At 39.4% G+C, this 18,524-nt stretch overlaps 1 pseudogene; it reads right to left on the reverse strand.

Moving 5' to 3' along the window:
* Positions 1-628: 628 nt before the first annotated feature.
* LOC131508505 (olfactory receptor 7A17-like) lies at positions 629-1,592 on the reverse strand (annotated as a pseudogene).
* Between the last annotated feature and the right edge of the window lie 16,932 nt (positions 1,593-18,524).

An 18,524-nucleotide genomic window follows, 5' to 3' on the forward strand; every position in this document is an offset into this window, starting at 1 on the left:
AGTGTTGCTGCTACCTGCCAAAATACTAAAAGAAAAGCCATAACGCATCCCTGGGATAACCACCAAGAGTGACACCATTGATGCCTGAAAAACCAGGAGTTGTAATTTCTATTACCTACACACTTCATGGATGTTTTGGACTGTGCAAGGGAAAATTAGATACTGCATGGTGAATGCGGAGTATTGTGAATGTCATCACACGGGGTTCCAGGCCTCTGCTGATGCAGATATGATCTCTTTCCAGGATAGATTGGCATAAACCTCAAAAACTGGTGTATACTCTCTGATAACTTAAATGATTTTTCTCCCAAAGCAGAATACTCTAATGAATAGCTACTTTCATCTCAGAGAGGACAGATTCCACATTTATTCCTCTGGGTCTTTCTATCACATTATAAGTATTCAATTTCCTATATTATTTATTTGCTGCTGAAAATCCACGCAATGGAATTTAATGAGAGATCTAAAATTTTATAAAGAAATGCAGAATAAATAGTTGCTGATTATGAATGAAAAGTTAAAGAACCCAAGTACTGTGGAAAGATAAACTGCAGACTGTCAATCTATGAACTGATACAAACATCATGATCTACATATTCCAGGGTTTTGAGCCCTGTTGCTCAAGTCTTTATCTTAAAGCAAAGAATCCTACATGCAGAGAATGTCCCTCTGCTAAAGAGCTTTCTCGGGGCTTGCTTGATGTCTCTGTTCCTCAGGCCATGGATGAAGAGGTTCAGCATGGGCGTCACCACCGTGCACATGACTGAGGCTATGGCACTTGTCCTGGAGTTTTGTGCAGCAGCAGAACTCAGATACACCCCAAGGCCTGTAGCATAGAACAAAGAGACCACTGAGAGGTGAGACCCACACGTGGAAAATGCTTTATACTTGCCACTCGCTGATGAAATTCTCAAAATGGAGGCTACAATCTTAGAGTAAGAATATAGGATACCAGCGATTGGAACAACACCCAGAAGTCCACTTGTGAGCTAGGTCACCAGGACATTGAGGAACGTATCAGAGCAAGCACGTTGGATCACCTGCTTAAGTCCACAGAAAAAGTGAAGGATTTCCAGCTCTGTGCAAAAGGAGAGTCGCAAAATCAATAAGTCATGTAATAGAGAGTCAAGAACACTCAATACCTAGGATCCCAGGAGTAGGATGCCACAGAACTTGGGGTTCATGATGACCATGTAGTGCAGTGGCTGACATATGGCCACAAACCAGTCATAGGCCATCACGGTCAAGAGGAAGGTGTCTAATACTCCAAAAAGCATGAAAAAGTACATCTGGCTGAAACAACCTTTGTAGGAGATCGTTTTGCTCTGCGTCTGGATGTTCAGCAGCATCTTTGGGATGGTGGTGGAGGTGAAACAGATGTCTGAAAAGCACAGGTTGGAGAGGAAGAAGTACATGGGCGTGTGGAGGCGGGAGTCCGTGATAATGGCCAGGATCATGAGTAGGTTCCCAGTGAAGGTGACCAGGTACATGGACAGGAATGGCCAAAAGAGCAGTGACTGCAATCCCCGCTCGTCTGACAGTCCCAGGAGGGGACTAAATTCAGAAATTTGGGTTTGGTTTTCTTGTTCCATGAAACTAAACTACAGAAATAGAAAGAAGAGCCTTTCAAATTTAGCCACAAACAGTAGTCAAGAAAGTAACAGAGAGGGAACCAAGGTGGCCTTCAGTAGGTGAATGGATAAATAAGCTGTCATGTACCCAGACAATGGAATGTTATTCTGTACTTGGAAGAAACACACCATCAAGCCATGAAAAGACATAGAGGAAACTTCAGTGCATATTATTAAGTGAAGGAAGTTTATCTGAAAAAGCTTCATACTGTATGATTCCAAAAACATGAAACTGTAGAAAAGGCAAAACTCTGGAAAAGGAATAACAGATATCAATGTGGCCAAAGGGAGCAAGAGGGGTTAAGAGGCAGAGCACAAAGGGTTTTCAGGGCAGTGAAATACTCCGTATGATACTATAAATATGGATACATTTTTTTGTGCCAGTCTCAGCATATCATTTACCAACGTTGTGACTGGACCAGCCCTTATCATTCTTATGATGGTTGCAAGACACCCTCTGCAATAACCATCAGGAAACTCTGAAAAAAAAATTACTGCTCATAGTTCCTGGGGCCACACAGTGAAGTCACAGAGAGACAGAGAGCGCACATGGACCTTGGGGTCCGCTTTTACTGGGGTGAGGGACTAGAGTTTCACTGGGTCACTCTTTATTTGTAAATTTAAAACATAAGAGCAGGAATTAAAGCACAAAAGAGAAAAAGGAGAGAAAAGTCCGTTTCTAAATCAGCCAGATCCCTACAACAAAACAAAAAAATATGGGGCGCCTGGGAGGCTCAGTCAGTTAAGCGTCCAGCTTCAGCTCAGGTCATGATCTCACGGTTCATGAGTTTGAACCCCACGTCGGGCTCAGGGCTGACAGCTCGGAGCCTGGAGCCTGCTTCGGATTCTGGGTCTCCCTCTCTCTCCGTCCCTCCCCTGCTTGCGCTCTGTCTCTCTGTCTCTCGAAAATGAATACACATGAAAAAATATTTAAAAATATATATATCAGAATGGGGCACCCTGGTTCTTTATTTAATTACAGGGCTGGCGATGTGGGTTTTGTTTCTGAAATAGCCATGCTTGAGGTGGCTGCCTCAGTAACAGTCTGTTGCAATAACACTGCACGGTGACCGATAAGGACTACACTTACTGTGGTGAGTATTGAGCAATGTCAAACATCGCTAAATCAATACGTTGTACAACAGAAACTAACGGAACATTGTGTGTTCATTATGCTTCAATTAAAAAAAAGAAAGGAACTGAAGTCAGACACTCGCGTTACACAAAAGGAAAAACCAACCGTCAGGGCTCACACTACACGGTCATCGTACAGTTTCTCAAACCCATAGAACGTACAACACCAAGAGTAAACTGTAATATTGAACTGTGGACCTTGGCTGGCTAAAGATGTGACGGTATAGGTTCACTGACTGTAAGAAACGCACCACTCTTGTGGGCGGTGCTGATAATGAGGGTAGCTATGCCTCGTGAGAGAAGGGAATATAGGGAAAGTGTACCTTCCCCTCAATTTTGCTGTGAACCTAAAACTGCTCTGAAAAAAAAAGTCTTCATTTTTCAAAGCTTAAAAATAAACAGAAATGCTATGATTTTATTTAACACACCTTTAATTGGCTAATTTCTGTATATTATCCACAAATCTAGTTCCTTTTTATTTGGGGATTTGGGATTTCGAGGAATCCCAAATGCTCTCTCTTCTCTTTGATGCCGAAACTTATTAGCCACTCCTGCCCTTAATCCAAACATCTTTCCCAGGCATTATTTTCCTCTGCAAATCGCCTGAGGCTTTCCTTTGTCCATCGACAACTAGTTTTGACCAATTATTTTGTGCTTATTATTGTTGAAAGCACTGGGAATCAACAGTAAAATTAATTTTTAAGAATCTTTGCCCCTTCAATTCCACGTATGAGTGAAATCATATGATATTTGTCTTTCTCTGGTTGACTTGTTTAGCTTAGCATAATACAAAAAAATAAAATCTTTGCCCCTAACTAGTTTTATTCTAGGATATGTATGTGGCTGGAGGAAATGGAATATCAGTAAATAAGTAAATGACATTTCATGTGGAGATTATTATTATTAAGTAAACTAATACAGAATGATGAGATTGCAGAGTGGAGAAAAAAATCTTCTATACTCACTCCTTTCTTTTTTTTAGTTTTTATTTATTTATTTTCAGAGAGAGAGTGTGTACAAGCAGGGGAGGGGCAGGGAGAGAGGGAGAGAGATAGAGAATCCTAAACTCTGTGCTGACAGCACAGAGCCTGATGGGGGGCTCGAACTCACTAACCGTGAGATCATGACCTGAGCTGAAATCAAGAGTCACATGCTTCACCAACCGAGCCACCCAGGTGCCCCTTGTAGTCTCACGTCTAATTAGAGACCTTTGAGGGGAAAAAACCTGGTCATTGGGATGAAGTGCAGGATTTACCTATGAGAAGAGCATGTAGAACAGAGAAATATGCAGGGCAAAGCCCCCAGCATAGGAGCATTCCTGTTATCACTGAGAAGCAGAAAGGAGAGTGGTGTGACCAGAATGGGTACAGCAGGTATAAGGGTAGAAGGTAAAATAAGAGGGAGGAGGCCAGAACATTCAGATGCTGGGGAAAGCTCCTAACGTGTGAGATCTCACAGGTGTCCTTTACATGTAACCGTTGTTAAATACAATGCATTTGGGGCGCCTGGGTGGCTCAGTCGGTTGAGCGGCCGACTTCGGCTCAGGTCACGATCTCGCGGTCCGTGAGTTCGAGCCCCGCATCGGGCTCTGTGCTGACAGCTCAGAGCCTGGAGCCTGTTTCGGATTCTGTGTCTCCCTCTCTCTCTGACCCTCCCCTGTTCGTGCTCTGTCTCTCTCTCTGTCTCAAAAATAAATAAACGTTAAAAAAAATTTTAAAAATAAATAAATAAATAAATAAATAAATACAATGCATTTAAGTACATATATTGTAAATCATATATATAAATGATACGTAACTTATCACTCCATACACTACAATTTGTCTCCCTCAGTGTCCACTGTCTCTAAATTTTGCATTTTTGACTGTAGAACACAAATTCAGCATGGGATAGATGTTCAGCTTGTGTCCTCTTCAGTGATAACTTCCTTTACTCCACCGACATGCATGCTCAGAGTCATGAACTGGGGTGTCATATCCTCCTGTACCGGAAGCATAGCTGAATGGGCAGCAGAGGGCACTCTATAAGAAGCCTATTAGCTCGCTTTCTTCGGAGAATTGAGTTTTGTAGTCAAGCATCCTAATGGGGTAGCCATGTCTGTAGGGATCCCAAGAATGAGCCAGCTCTGAATCAGGGAATGTTTGTGGTGGTCTTCTGCTATGCACATGGAGAGGAAGAGAAAACTAGTCTACAGAGAGGGAGAGAAGAATGAAGTCAACAAAAGGGGGGAAGGAAAGAAAAGGCTGCATTCAATCGAGAGAGGGTGTAAAGGGAGAATCGACTTCTCTAGGTGCCAGTAAAACACATCCAAGTTATAGCCCCCAGAGTGTCCAGAAAAAAATAACAGTACTCTTAATACTCAACTAGATAAATATTTTTGATCTTTATGGCCCCAAAGGATTCATATCCTCACAGTATCATAATTTACAAATAAAGATCAATAAAAAATTGAAAATACAAATAGTAAAATTGACATAATTCAACCAAAATATTTTCAGTGATTTTTTTCAAAGTCCAATGAGCTGGGAAAGTAAATGTTTTGGTATGTGAAACCAAACTATTTTGATTGTTTAAAAACTGTTACTGAAATGCTAGTAAATTCTAGCAAACCTTTAAGGAAGAAGTTATACCAATCCTCCATAATACTTCCAAAAGATAGAAGCAGTCAGAGTACTTCCTAACTCATTTGGTAAAGCCAGCATTAACTAACATTGGAACTAAAGACATTACAAGACAGGAACATTACAGGCCAATCTCTCTCATGAAAATAGATGCAAAATCCTTAACAAAATATTAGTAAAGCAAAATCAACAATGTAAAGAAATGATATGACACGAAGACCAAATGAAATTTATTCCAGATATGCAAGATTGGTTCAATATTTGAAAGCCATCTGTGCCTAGAGTTAACAATACACTATTTCATACTTAAAAATGTATTCATAGCTGGGGAGCCTGGGTGGCTCAGTTGGTTAAGTGTCAACTTCGGCTCAGGTCATGATCTCACGGTGTGTGGGTTTGAGCCCCACGTCAAGCTCTGTGCAGACAGCTCGGAGCCTGCTTCAGATTCTGTGTCTCCCCTCTCTCTGCCCCTCCCATGCTCATGCTCTCTCTCTGTCTCTCAATAATAAATAAACATTAAAAAAAAATTAATGTATTCATAGAATAATACTCTAGCTCCATCCATGCTGTTGCTTATGCTAAACAAAGTCAGTCAAAGAAAGACAAATACCATATGATTTCACTCATATGTAGACTTTGAGAAACTAAACAAATGAGCAAAAGTGGGGGGCAGAAGGGGAGAGGCAAACCAAGAAACATACTCTTAACTATAGAGAACAAACTGATGGTTGCCAGAGGGAAGGTGGGTGAGGAATGAGTGAACTAGCTGGTGGGGATTAAGGAGTTCACTTGTGATGAGCCCCAGGTGTTGTAGGGAAGGGCTGAATCACTAAATTCTACTCTTGGAACTCATATTACATTGTAGGTTAAACTAACTGGAATTTAAATAAAAACTTGAAAATAAATAAAACTTTAAAAAAAAAGAAAAGTAAGTAAAGGTATACAGACTGAGAAGGAAGAAATAACTGTCTTTGCTCACAGCTGACATGATCATCTATGAGGAAAATCCCAAAGAACCAACAAGAAAACCCCAGGAACTAATAAGTGACTATAGCAAGATTGCAAGAAACAGGATAAACATGTAAAAGTTAATTATCTTCCTACATACCAAAAATGAGCAATTGGGATTTGAAATTTAAAAATACACCATTTGCAATAGCACCCTCAAAAATGAAATGCTGAGATATAAATTAAACAAGAGAGGTGTAGAACCTAAATGTGAAAAACTATTTAAAAAATGAAAGAAATCACAGAAGATCCACATAGATGGACACATGTCCTATAATCATGGAGCAGCAACATTGTAAGATATCAATCTTCCCAACTTGACCTGTACATTCAATGCAATCACAGTCAAAATGCCAGCAAGCTATTTTGGAGATATCAACAAACCAATTCTAAAGTTTATACGGCAAAGAAAAAGACCTACAGTAGCAACACAATAATGAAGGGGAAAAGTTGGAGAACTCACATACCCTAATTTCAGTACTTACTGTAAACCTATGGTGATCCAGACAATACTGTGTTTGCAAAAGAATAAACACATGGATTAATGGAACAGGGTTAAAAATCCAGAAATAGACCCACACAAATAGAGGAGCTGATCTATGACAAAGAAGCAAAGAAAATTCAATATTCAATAGTATTTTCAACAAATGAAGCTAGAACAATCAGACATATATGTGCAAACAACATGAGCCTAGACGCAAACTTACAGCTTTCACAAAAACTAACTCAAATTGTATCATATACTTAAAATGCGAAACTATAAAAGTTTTAGAAGGAAACATTGGAGAAAATCTAGGGCTCTTGTGTTTGGTAATGAGTTTTTAGATACAACACCAAAAAAAATAATCCACAAAAGAAAAAACTAAGTTGGACTTTATTAGAATTAAAAACTTCCACTTGCAAAAGGAACTGTTAAGAGAAGCAAAATAACCCACAGCCTGGGAGAAAATATTTGCAGAACATTTATCTGATAAAAGACTTTCATCCAAAATATACAAATATGGAGCCATACAAGCTCTCATTCATTGCTAGTGAGAGTACAAAATGGCACAGCCACTCTGGAAGACAGTCTGGCAGGTTCTTACAAAATTAAACATAATCTTACCATACAATCCAATAGTTGCACTACTAGATATAAACCCAACGAATCTGAAGACACATCCACACAATAGCCTGTGTGCAAATGTTTTAGCAGCTTTATTCATAATCTCCAAAATCTGGGGGCAACCAAGATGTCCTTCAATAAGTAAATATATAAACACACTATGGTACATCTATACAATGGAATATTATTCAGTGATAAAAAGAAATTATTTACTGAGCCACAAAAAGGCTGGATAAATCTTAAGCGCTTGTTTCTGAATGAAAGAAGCCAGACTGAAAGCCTACACACAGTATAATTTCAGTTATATGACATTCTGGAAAAGTAAAAGCTATACAGAAAATAAAATGATCAATAGTTCCCAAGAGTTTGTAGGAGGGAAGGAAGAGTTATATAGGTGAAACCCAGTGAATTTTTCCAAGTACCAAAACTATTCCATAGAATGTTTGTGTGCAATTGTGAACACTTGATATCATGTATTTGTCAAAACCCATTGAAACTTTACATCACTTTTACAATTAAACCTTCATGTATGCAAACAAAGACATCAGTTAGGAAAGAAAGTCAAGAGAATCCCTGGATGGAATGCAGAATGTGAAAAAAAAAAAAAACTATCTACTTATATTACAAATGTATGAAACAACCTCGCTGAATGGGATGAGGGAAATGGTCATAAACTAAGTAAAACTGGAAATAAGTGGTGTCTATAAAATTAAAGGGAAAGAACAGTACATAATTACATAGTGTACTCAGGTTGATAAAGTTATCTTCCACCATTGTACGGATTGGCAATGATGGCACGTCTATATATGTATACCAGAGGAGAGCGATCAAGTAAATGGATGACAGATGGGGAAACCAGGATTCTGACTGTTGCAGTAAGGTTTACAGATAAGCAAGGGCAGGATATGGTCGTGGATTGGAGTCCGACACATATACACAGGTTATATAGACAGGTACATACACAGATTAGTAAACACACATGTTTCCTTGCTTGTCAACCGAAAGGGCCTAAAGATCCTAGTAGAAATGAGCAAACCAAGAGTTTGGATCTTGATTTCTAACACCATTCACCTGTAGAAGAAACCTGAGCTCCTTGGAAAAATAATGAATTCTAGGGCTGGACCGGACAATACACCTGATGAGCCTGGAGCATCTTGCGGTGCCAGAAAGAAGGTAACTCAAAAAGCCCACCATGGTGGGGACATAGCAAAGGACATGGAAGCTACCCAAAAGAACTCCCAGTGCCCAAAGCGGGAACAATTTGAGCAACATCATGAAGTGGTATTGGGTTGTAACTCAACATGTAAAATCAATAGCCATAAATCCATATTATAAGTAAACAAATTATAAACAAACAACATAAAGACAAATCTCTTATGCAAAAGAGATTCAATAAGTTATTTAAATATTCCACTCTCAAAAAGGCGGAACATAATTCCCCATTCCTGAAGTGTGAGCTGTACATGGTAACTTCCTTACAAAGAGCCCAGTTGGGGGCGTGGGGGGGGGGGGCGGGGGGAGAGAAAATTTTAAGTAAGGAAACCTGAAAAGCAGCCAGGTAATCAATGCCACAGTGAACAGCAATACCTTATGTTAGTATTATGCACTCTTGATATGTAGTCTTCCTTTCCAAAATCCATAGACGCTGTTAAATCATGAGAAAAGCATCAGATGAATCCAAATCAAGGGCATTTTACAAAATACTTGACCAGTACTCCTCAGAATTTAAGTTTATTAAAACAAGGGAAGTCTGAGAAACTGTCATAGCTAAGAGGAGCCAAGAAGGGATACCCAGGGGCACCTGGGTGGATCAGTCAGTTAAGTGTTCAGCTTTGGCTCAGATCATGATCTCACGGTTTGTGTTCGAGCCCCGTGTCGGGCTCTGTGCTGACAGCTCTGAGCCTGGAGCCTGCTTCGGATTCTGTGTCTCCCTCTCTCTCTGCCCCTCTCCCACTCACACTTTGTTTCTTTCTCTCAAAACACAAATAAACATTAAAAACCTTTTTTAAGCTTCTGCACTGCAAAGGAAACAATCAACAAAACTAAAAGGCAACCAACGGAATGGGAAACGATATTTGCAAATGACATATCGGAGAAAGGACTAGTATCCAAAATCTATACAGAGCTCACCAAACTCCACACCCGAAAAACAAATAAGCCAGAGAGGAAATGGGCAGAAAACATGAATAGACACTTCTCTAAAGAAGACATCCAGGGGCGCCTGGGTGGCTCAGTCGGTTAAGCGTCCGACTTCGGCTCAGGTCATGATCTCACGGTTTGTGTTCGAGCCCCATGTTGGGCTCTGTGCTGACAGCTCAGAGCCTGGAGCCTGCTTCCAATTCTGTGTCTCCCTCTCTCTCTGGCCCTCCCCCGTTCACACTCTGTCTCTCTGTCTCAAAAATAAATAAACATTAAAAAAAATTAAAAAAAAAAAAAAAGAAGACATCCAGATGGCCAACAGGCACATGAAAAGATGCTCAACATCGCTCCTCATCAGGGAAATATAAATCAAAACCACACTCAGATACCACCTCACGCCAGTCAGAGTGGCTAAAATGAACAAACCAGGAGACTCTAGATGCTAGAGAGGATGTGGAGAAACGGGAACCCTCTTGCACTGTTGGTGGGAATGCAAACTGGTGCAGCCACTCTGGAAAACGGTGTGGAGGTTCCTCAAGAAATTAAAAATAGATCTACCTTATGACCCAGCAATAGCACTGCTAGGAATTTACCCAAGGGATCCAGGAGTGCTGATGCATAGGGGCACTTGTACCCCAATGTTTAAAGCAGCACTTTCAACAATAGCCATACTATGGAAAGAGCCTAAATGTCCATCAACTGATGAATGGATAAAGAAGATGTGGTTTATATACACAATGGAATCCTACTCGGCAATGAGAAAGAATGAAATATGGCCTTTTGTAGCAACGTGGATGGAACTGGAGAGTGTGATGCTAAGTGAAATAAGCCATACAGAGAAAGACAGATACCACATGGTTTCACTCTTATGTGGATCCTGAGAAACGTAACAGAAACCCATGGGGGAGGGGAAGGAAAAAAAGAGATTAGAGTGGAAGAGATCCAAAGCATAAGAGACTCTTAAAAACTGAGAACAAACTGAGGGTTGATGGGGGGTGGGAGATGCGTATTGAGGAGGGCACCTGTTGGGATGAGCACTGGGTGTTGTATGGAAACCAATTTGATAATAAATTTCACATTAAAAAGAAAAAAACCTTTTTTAAAAAGAGAAGGGATAACTAAATGCAATGTAGTCTCCTGGATAGGAGATATAAATAAGGAAAACTGGGTGTGGAGTTTATGTACACTATCTTCACAATTTTTCTGTGAGTTTAAAACTGTTTATAAAATAAAGTCTGTTAAAAATTAAAATTAGTGAAATGCAAACACCTTAGAGACAGCAAGATCTGAGCTTGACTCCAGTCTCCATTATATATGCCTCTTGTAAGTCTCATATTCTTTCCCCATAAAATCAGAATAAGAACCTCAACTTCATAGTTATGAAAGAATTAAATAAAATAATGAATAAAAATATTCATGTATGCCTAGCATTAATCAGTGAACTTTTGGATACACTGTTTCAGTTACTCACATATTCATTCCCCACCTCCCATCTCTACCTCCATTATGCTATTTTTTATTCATTATCTCTGTATGACATTGACAATCAGCAATACTCTGTCTCTCACATTGACCTGGGTGATCTTTCCACACAATGAGCCCGACTGTGAACATAACCTACTATAAGCTCTGCATTGACTCCACTGATTTCAGAATGAAGTGTTAATCCAATGAAAATGTAAGGTCTCTGTCATCCGGCTGCTATTTAGCTGGCCCACCTCATGTTTCACTCTTTGCCCTCTGCCCTCATTATTGGTCGGGTATTGGGGAGGTCGGTGGGGTATGGGTTAAATGGGCAATGGGCATTAAGGAGGGCACTTGGGATGAGCACTGGGTGTTATATGGAAGTGATGAATCACTGGGTTCTACTCCCAAAACCAATACTACACTGCATATTAATTAACTTGAATGCCTTTTTTTTAATTTTTATTAATGTTTATTCATTTTTGAGACAGAGAGAGAGACAGACAGAGCATAAGTGGGGGTGGGGAAGAGAGAGATGGAGACACAGTATCTGAAGCAGGCTCCAGGCTCTGAGCTGTCAGAGAAGAGCCTGTCTCAGGGCTCAAACCCACGAACCAGGAGGTCCTGATCTGGGCCAAAATCGGGCACTTAATCGATTGAGGCATCCAGGCGCCCCTAATTTGAATTTAAATAAATAAATTTAAAACAAAATAACTATGAGTAACTTCCTAAGCATACTTTACAGTTGCATTAATCCCCACATTTGTTTCCCAACCACCTCGTTCCCTTTCTCCACTGGAAGAATCCCACTTCTGCCTGGTAAAAATTAAAAATACAAGCTTGTCTGTGAAGACTTCACTCACCTCCCCAGAAAGAGTCGAGTACTTTTGGATCTACTTCAGTGCCCTATCAGGATTTTTTTTTATTTGTTTCCCCTTTTTAAACTACAAGCCCCTTGGAAGAAGGAACAATGTCTAATGCTTTCCTTCAATCCTTCAATGTTAGTGCCTAACATGCACTAATTACTAAATAAATATTTACAGAACTAAAAGGGCAAATGGTGGAATAAGGTTAGACAGGCATTTCCATCAATGGAAAAGAAAGGAGAAGCAGCAAAATTAGAAGAACTGCTACCGAGGAAGGAAGGTCCAATGATTAGAAGCCAACACTGGATGAAACAGATTAAGGGAAAAAATATTTTACTGTATATGGAATCTTTGTCCAGAACCAGGGATGGTAACATGGCAGAGTTTTATATTATTAAATTTTCCTTTATTTGTTATCCCTGTTGGTTCCCCCCAAGGTTACGACCAATAAAAGGAGTCCCTTGTGCTATGTCACACATCTCCCAACATCTGTAAAGATGCTGTGGCTCACCTATATAGTATCAGCTCACAGTTTGAGTTCAGTGACTCAGTTTCTTCCTTAGGTAATGGATGGAGTTGGGGGCTGTGCCCCCAGCAAGGGCAGTGAGATGGAACCACTCGTGAGCTTCCAGAGGAAGACAATGTTGGGTTTTCTCATCATCTGACATTGGTAAAGTAGTCTTGGGGTGGGGTAGCAAAGCATTTTACAGTTTCTGTGGCTTTGGGGGATGAATTTCCATGGAGCCTCATTAATGAAGTATCCTTTTTTTGTCTCTCTAGTCCTTGGATATTTAGTTCTCTGGAGGTAGAAGAGAAAAACAGAATTAAACTTACACAGGTTTGACTACTGGGAGATGTCTTTGGATCTCCATGTGTACTTTTTATCCTATTGGACTCCTTCCCTCCAACAGGATGTCTCCTCTATGTAGGTATTCTGTCTAGCATGCAGTACACTTTTTTTGTAATTTTTTAATGTTTATTTATTTTTTGAAAGAGAGAGACAGACAGTGTGAGCAGGGGAGGAGCAGAGAGGGAGACACAGAATCCGAAGCAGGCTCCAGAGCTCTGAGCTGTCAGCACAGAGCCTGACACGGGGCTGGAACTCATGAACCAAGAGATCATGACCTGAGCCGAAGTCAGACGCTTAACCGTCTCAGCCACCCAGGCGCCCCCTAGCATGCAGTACCCTTAACGATTGCCCCATCCATCTCTACAATGCATTCCTTCTCCAAAGATCTAAAGAACACAGTTGAACATTCTGGTGTTGTGAAAATACTTCTGACCACACACAACCTCGCACAGGCTCACCGCTGCATTTTTGTCATTGTTCTCATGTTGATCAGCTAGGAATTGGAACAAAACAAATGAAAAATCATCCCTGTCAAAAAAGCTTAGGGAGAAGGGCCTATAAAATGGTTTTACAGGCAAGGACTCTGGGAGTGTCTATACATGTTGGGGGTCACAAGAGGCAAAGACTGGTCATCATCTCTTTAGGTTTCTGTGTAGAAGGGAACAGGCTCTGGGATTAAGAGCACCCTTATTATGATGAGCGCCGAGTAATGTATAGAATTGTTGAATCACTATACTGTAACCTGAAACTAATAAAAACCAGTATATTAATTATAGTGGCATTAAAAAAAGAACTCGAAAAATGAAAAAAAAGAAAGGAACAGGTTCTGTTATGAGATGGGCTCATATGTGATGCTCAAAGTTCATTTCATAATATTACATGTCATATAACAATATACAAGTATATTCAAGGAATTATATTTTTAGTTATAAAGATGACTTTATCATTCAAATCAGTGATAAAGGCCATATGCATGTTAGCTGTTCACAGCAGATTGTTCTTTGTTAGACTTCCACACTGAGAATGAGAAGAATTAAGAGTTGCGTGTGCATATGATAGAAGAATCCAATCTGTTGGGGGATATTAGGAGAGAAGAAGGAAAATGTTGGTGAGGAGAAGCCACTGAAGTCCTAGCCAAAAGGATGAGGGAATGTTACCTGTATGAACAGAGTGTATATACATGTGCAAATTGGGCATAATCCTTCAGAAATCCATTTCTCATCCCTCATACCAAAAATAGACAAGGTTGAAACATGCCAAATTAGGATGCCAGGTCACAGAATTCCTTGCAACACACAAGAAGAAACTCAAGGGTTTTTTGGGGTTTTTTTGACAGGGATAGTTGGCTGTGATTGGTCTCAAGGATTCGGAACTATTCCCTAATGCTGACTACCTACGTAAGGCACCTAGTCCTTTCACCTGGATGATGATGATGATGATGATGATGATGATGATGATGATGATATATTGTGAATACACTGAGACCAGAGTGAACTGATGCCCAAGAACTTTTGACAAAGGCAAAAGATTATCACTGACAGATAAATTGGAAAATTAAGAAAATACTGAATTTGAGACACAATGTTGACATTATGCTTTCTATGGGACTTCACACTGCCAAAATATAAATGTGCACAAAATTTTTATTCCTCTATACCTAAACCGGTGTCTGGGGCATTTTGATTGTTCCTATTTGTTAAATGAAACAGTGAAAATCATTTGGTAAAGTATTCAATTGTTAAGTGATCCTGAGCAATTCTTCTTTCCATGGAGCATAGACCAAGAAGTGAAGTCTCTGCTCGTTGTTAGAGAAGGCAGATACGGTGTGAGGAAGAGGCTTCTCATAGACAGTTCTGCCATGACTATACTTTGGCTTCAGTGAGATTTTGGGAATTTTTAGGGTGAAATTCCAGAATTCACTTTCACCCATGGCAAAGGACCATGCGTGTAAGTCATATCTACCTGACCAAGCCATGGATGGAGGAACACAATGGATGAAGCCTGCTGGGGAGTCTGAGATAAAAATGGATTAAGGATCCAACCCTCATGGATACCCTGCACCTACAAAGTCACATGCTTTGCATCCTCTACTCCTTTAATTTAGGGGACTTTGTTCAATTTTTTGTTTGGTTGGGGCTTTTAATACTTTAATAAATATATGGCCCTCATACATTGTACGTGGGAAGGTGACATGATATAGCCACTACAGAAGAGAGTTTGGCTGTTTTTCAAATTTTAAACATAGAATCAACATGTGATTCAGCAATTCCACTCCTAAGCACACACCCAAACAAAGTGAAATTAGGTATTCAAGCAAACACGTGTGCACAAATGTTCATAGCAGCACCATTCACAATATGTAAATTGTGGAAATGTCCACCAAGTAATGAATGTCCAGCCAAACGTCCAGCCAAATATCTATCAATCAATGAATGAAGAAAGAAAATTTGGCATAGCCATACAATGGAATATTATTCAACAACACAAAAGAAACAAGTGCTGATACATGCTCAATGTGGATAAACCTTAAACATACTATAAATTAAATAAGTCAGCTACCAAGTACCACATATTATATTATTCTGTTTATATGAAATATCCAGAATAGGCAAATCCATAAAGACAAAAAGAAGAGTAGTGGTTTTCAGGAGGTAAGAGAAGGGAAGAAAGGGAAGGTGAGTACTTAATGGGTACTGAATTTCCTTTCTGGTGATGACAGTGTTCTAGAACTAGACAGAGGTCAATATACTGTCACTGAATTATTATATTTAAAATGATTAATTTTATGTTATATGAATTTCACTTCTAAATAAGTAAATGACATTACTTTGTATATATCATTCCGCAAATTGCTTTTTTCCACTCATAATTATGATTCAAAATTCATCTATATTATTTTGTTAATGTTTTTTTATTTATTTATTTTGAGAGAGAGAGAGAGAGAGGGAGAGAGAGGAAGGGAGGGAGGGACAGGGGCCGAGAGAGAGAGAGAGAGAGAGAGAGAGACGGAGAATCCCAACCAGGCTCCATATTCTCATCCCCACATGGGGCCCCACACGGGGCTCTATCTCACAAACTATGCTATCATGACCTGAGCCGATATCAAGAGTTGGTTGCTTAACCAACTGAGCCACCCAGGTGCCCCAAAATTCATCCATATTCTTACACTTAACTGTAGATCATAGGTTTGAAGACTACAGAATGTGGGCCAAATCCATCCCACTGCTTTTTTTATTTTTTGTGGGTGTTTTTGGCTTTTTTATTTTTTTGGTTTTTTGTTTTTTGTTTTTTTGGTAGTCTTTCCTAAAGGAACATTGATAGATTGTTTGCATCAGACTTCTTTGGTGGGCTTTGGTTATTTTAAAGTTGGAAACAAAACAAAACATAGGGTTAGAAACAAAACATATAAGTAGTTTGTATTTTCATGGAGAACACTACCTGTTATTTTTAGCAGAATCAGAATTATTTAGGTTTTATTTCTGTAGGTTAAAGTTGTCATTTTCTTCTTTATCTGAAGACTCTGGATACCTAGAAACAAAAGGGTAATAAGTCTTGACTGTCTTAACTTTATCTTTCAAGAAGCAAGAGAGTATGGTTGATGGGATTGAGTCTAGAAGTACAGTCCAGCCAAAGCTGGAGATAAATAATGAACTGTCTTCTCTAAACAGTCCAGATTAGGAGAGGACGTGGATAAAGTAGGAAGGATAAATATTGCCTCAGAGACAGTTGAACCGTATTTTTATTCTTCCTATTGTTTTCTTTTTTCCCCGATGTCCCCAAATTACTCCTGTTTAAATTTAAAATGTTATGAATGCTATTTGTATTTTATAAAAATAAGGCACACTGTTCTATTTCTCTATTTTTTCATGAAACATAAGAATATTAAGTTATGTGAGCTATAAAACCTTTTATTGATACAAACCCTACATACAAAATTGAAGTATGGAAAACCCCAGGTAAATTTACATTTTGCTATATTTGCATAATTCTTCAAAGTGCTATTTCATCTAACACAAGGAAAGTCTGACGTTGAATTGCCCTAGAACTGAAAGGTAAAAACAGAACATCTAGGCTTGAAGATTTTTATTCAGAAAATTTTTAGACACTGGATGTCTCAGTCAGTTAAGCATCCCACTCTGACTCAGGTAATGACCTCACAGTTCCTGAGTTCGAGCCCCATGTCGGGCTCTGTGCTGACAACTCCGAGCCTGGAGCCTGCTTCATATTCTATGTCTCCCTCTCTCTTTCTCTCTGCCCCTCCCCTGTTCTCTCTCTCTCTCTTTCTCTCTCTCAAAAATAAATAAACATTTTTTTAAAAAGAAAGTTTTTAACTAGATAGATATTAGGCCTTTATATATTATTATTTGTATTATCTATTTCTTCATGAGAAAGATTTGGTAATTTGTTTCTTGCAACATACCAGTTCATTTCATGCATCATGTTGAATTTATATGCATATGTCTGTCCATAATATTCTCTCATTATCTTTTCAGTGTCTAAAGGTTGAAGATACTGTACCATCTTTTATTCATGGCATTGGTAATTTGTCTTTATAAATAAAAATGCAATTTCCTTAATACTGTATATCATATGAAATACATATTTATGATATCATGTAATAATCTCTGAGCCTGAATGCAAACCAGTCCATGGTATGTTGCACGCACTTACTGATGCTGAAAATGTGATGAGCTGTCTCTGCATTAGCAATGACCCTAAGTTGTGTAGACACTTCTAGAGACTATGTCTATGAGGTACATGAGGCCATCCTATAAGCCTTTTTTCCTATTGCCTCTTACTGGATGGCTTTGCCTTTCACTGGGCCCACTGTCAATTAATTGGAATGGAAGTCATGATGCATACATATACTAACATGCCTGTGTTGGTGGCTTTTTTGTATATGCTTGGGAGCATTTGTGCAATATCCTGAGGCTTCAGCTAATAGTGTTCAATTGTATTCTCTAGCTCTTTGGAGAAGGAATGCACCCAACAGATGGATAGGGCAGTCGATCAGAGATACTCTGCCCTCTAGAGATCAAAGAAAGAAAGAAAAGAAAGAAAGAAAAAGAGAAAGAAAAGAAAAGAAAAGAGAAGAAAAGAAAAGAAAAGGAGACAAACTCTTCTCCAGGGGAAAAAAAGGGGGGGGGGGTGTCTCATGAGATAGAAAAAATAGAGACTTGTAGCTGCTTCCCAGTGGGCAAAATTGGCAAGACTGTTTACATGTTTTTTTTGTCTTTGTTAACCTCTGCAGAACCAAGTCTCTTGGGATTTATAGAGGCACTAAAACATTTTATTTAACAAGGCTCTGTGGGAGTTCAGCTCTTGAAGCTAAACACTGAAAATGCAACCTCTTTCCCTACATCTACATGAGACTATGTAACCAAACTTGGGTCATTAAGAAATACAAATGCCTCTTCCAGAAGCCTCATGAGTGGGTCCATCTCCCTGCCCTTCCTGGGGACAGAGATTCTAACTTCATCTATCACCCAAGGAAGAAACTGGATCACTGACATAAAGACTCCTTTCTGACCATTTCCAGGTGAACCCCATCTTCACAGGTGCTGGGAGATGTGGTATGGCCTTTTAAATATTAATCATTTTAGGGTCACCAACAGGGATAACAAGTCAAGAAAAGTTTAATGTACGATCCTGACAAGTTACCTTCCTTGATTCTAGAAGAAAATAACGAACACTTAAATAAACTTT

This window comes from Neofelis nebulosa, chromosome 4 (assembly GCF_028018385.1).
Source record: "Neofelis nebulosa isolate mNeoNeb1 chromosome 4, mNeoNeb1.pri, whole genome shotgun sequence".
NCBI lineage: Eukaryota > Metazoa > Chordata > Mammalia > Carnivora > Felidae > Neofelis > Neofelis nebulosa.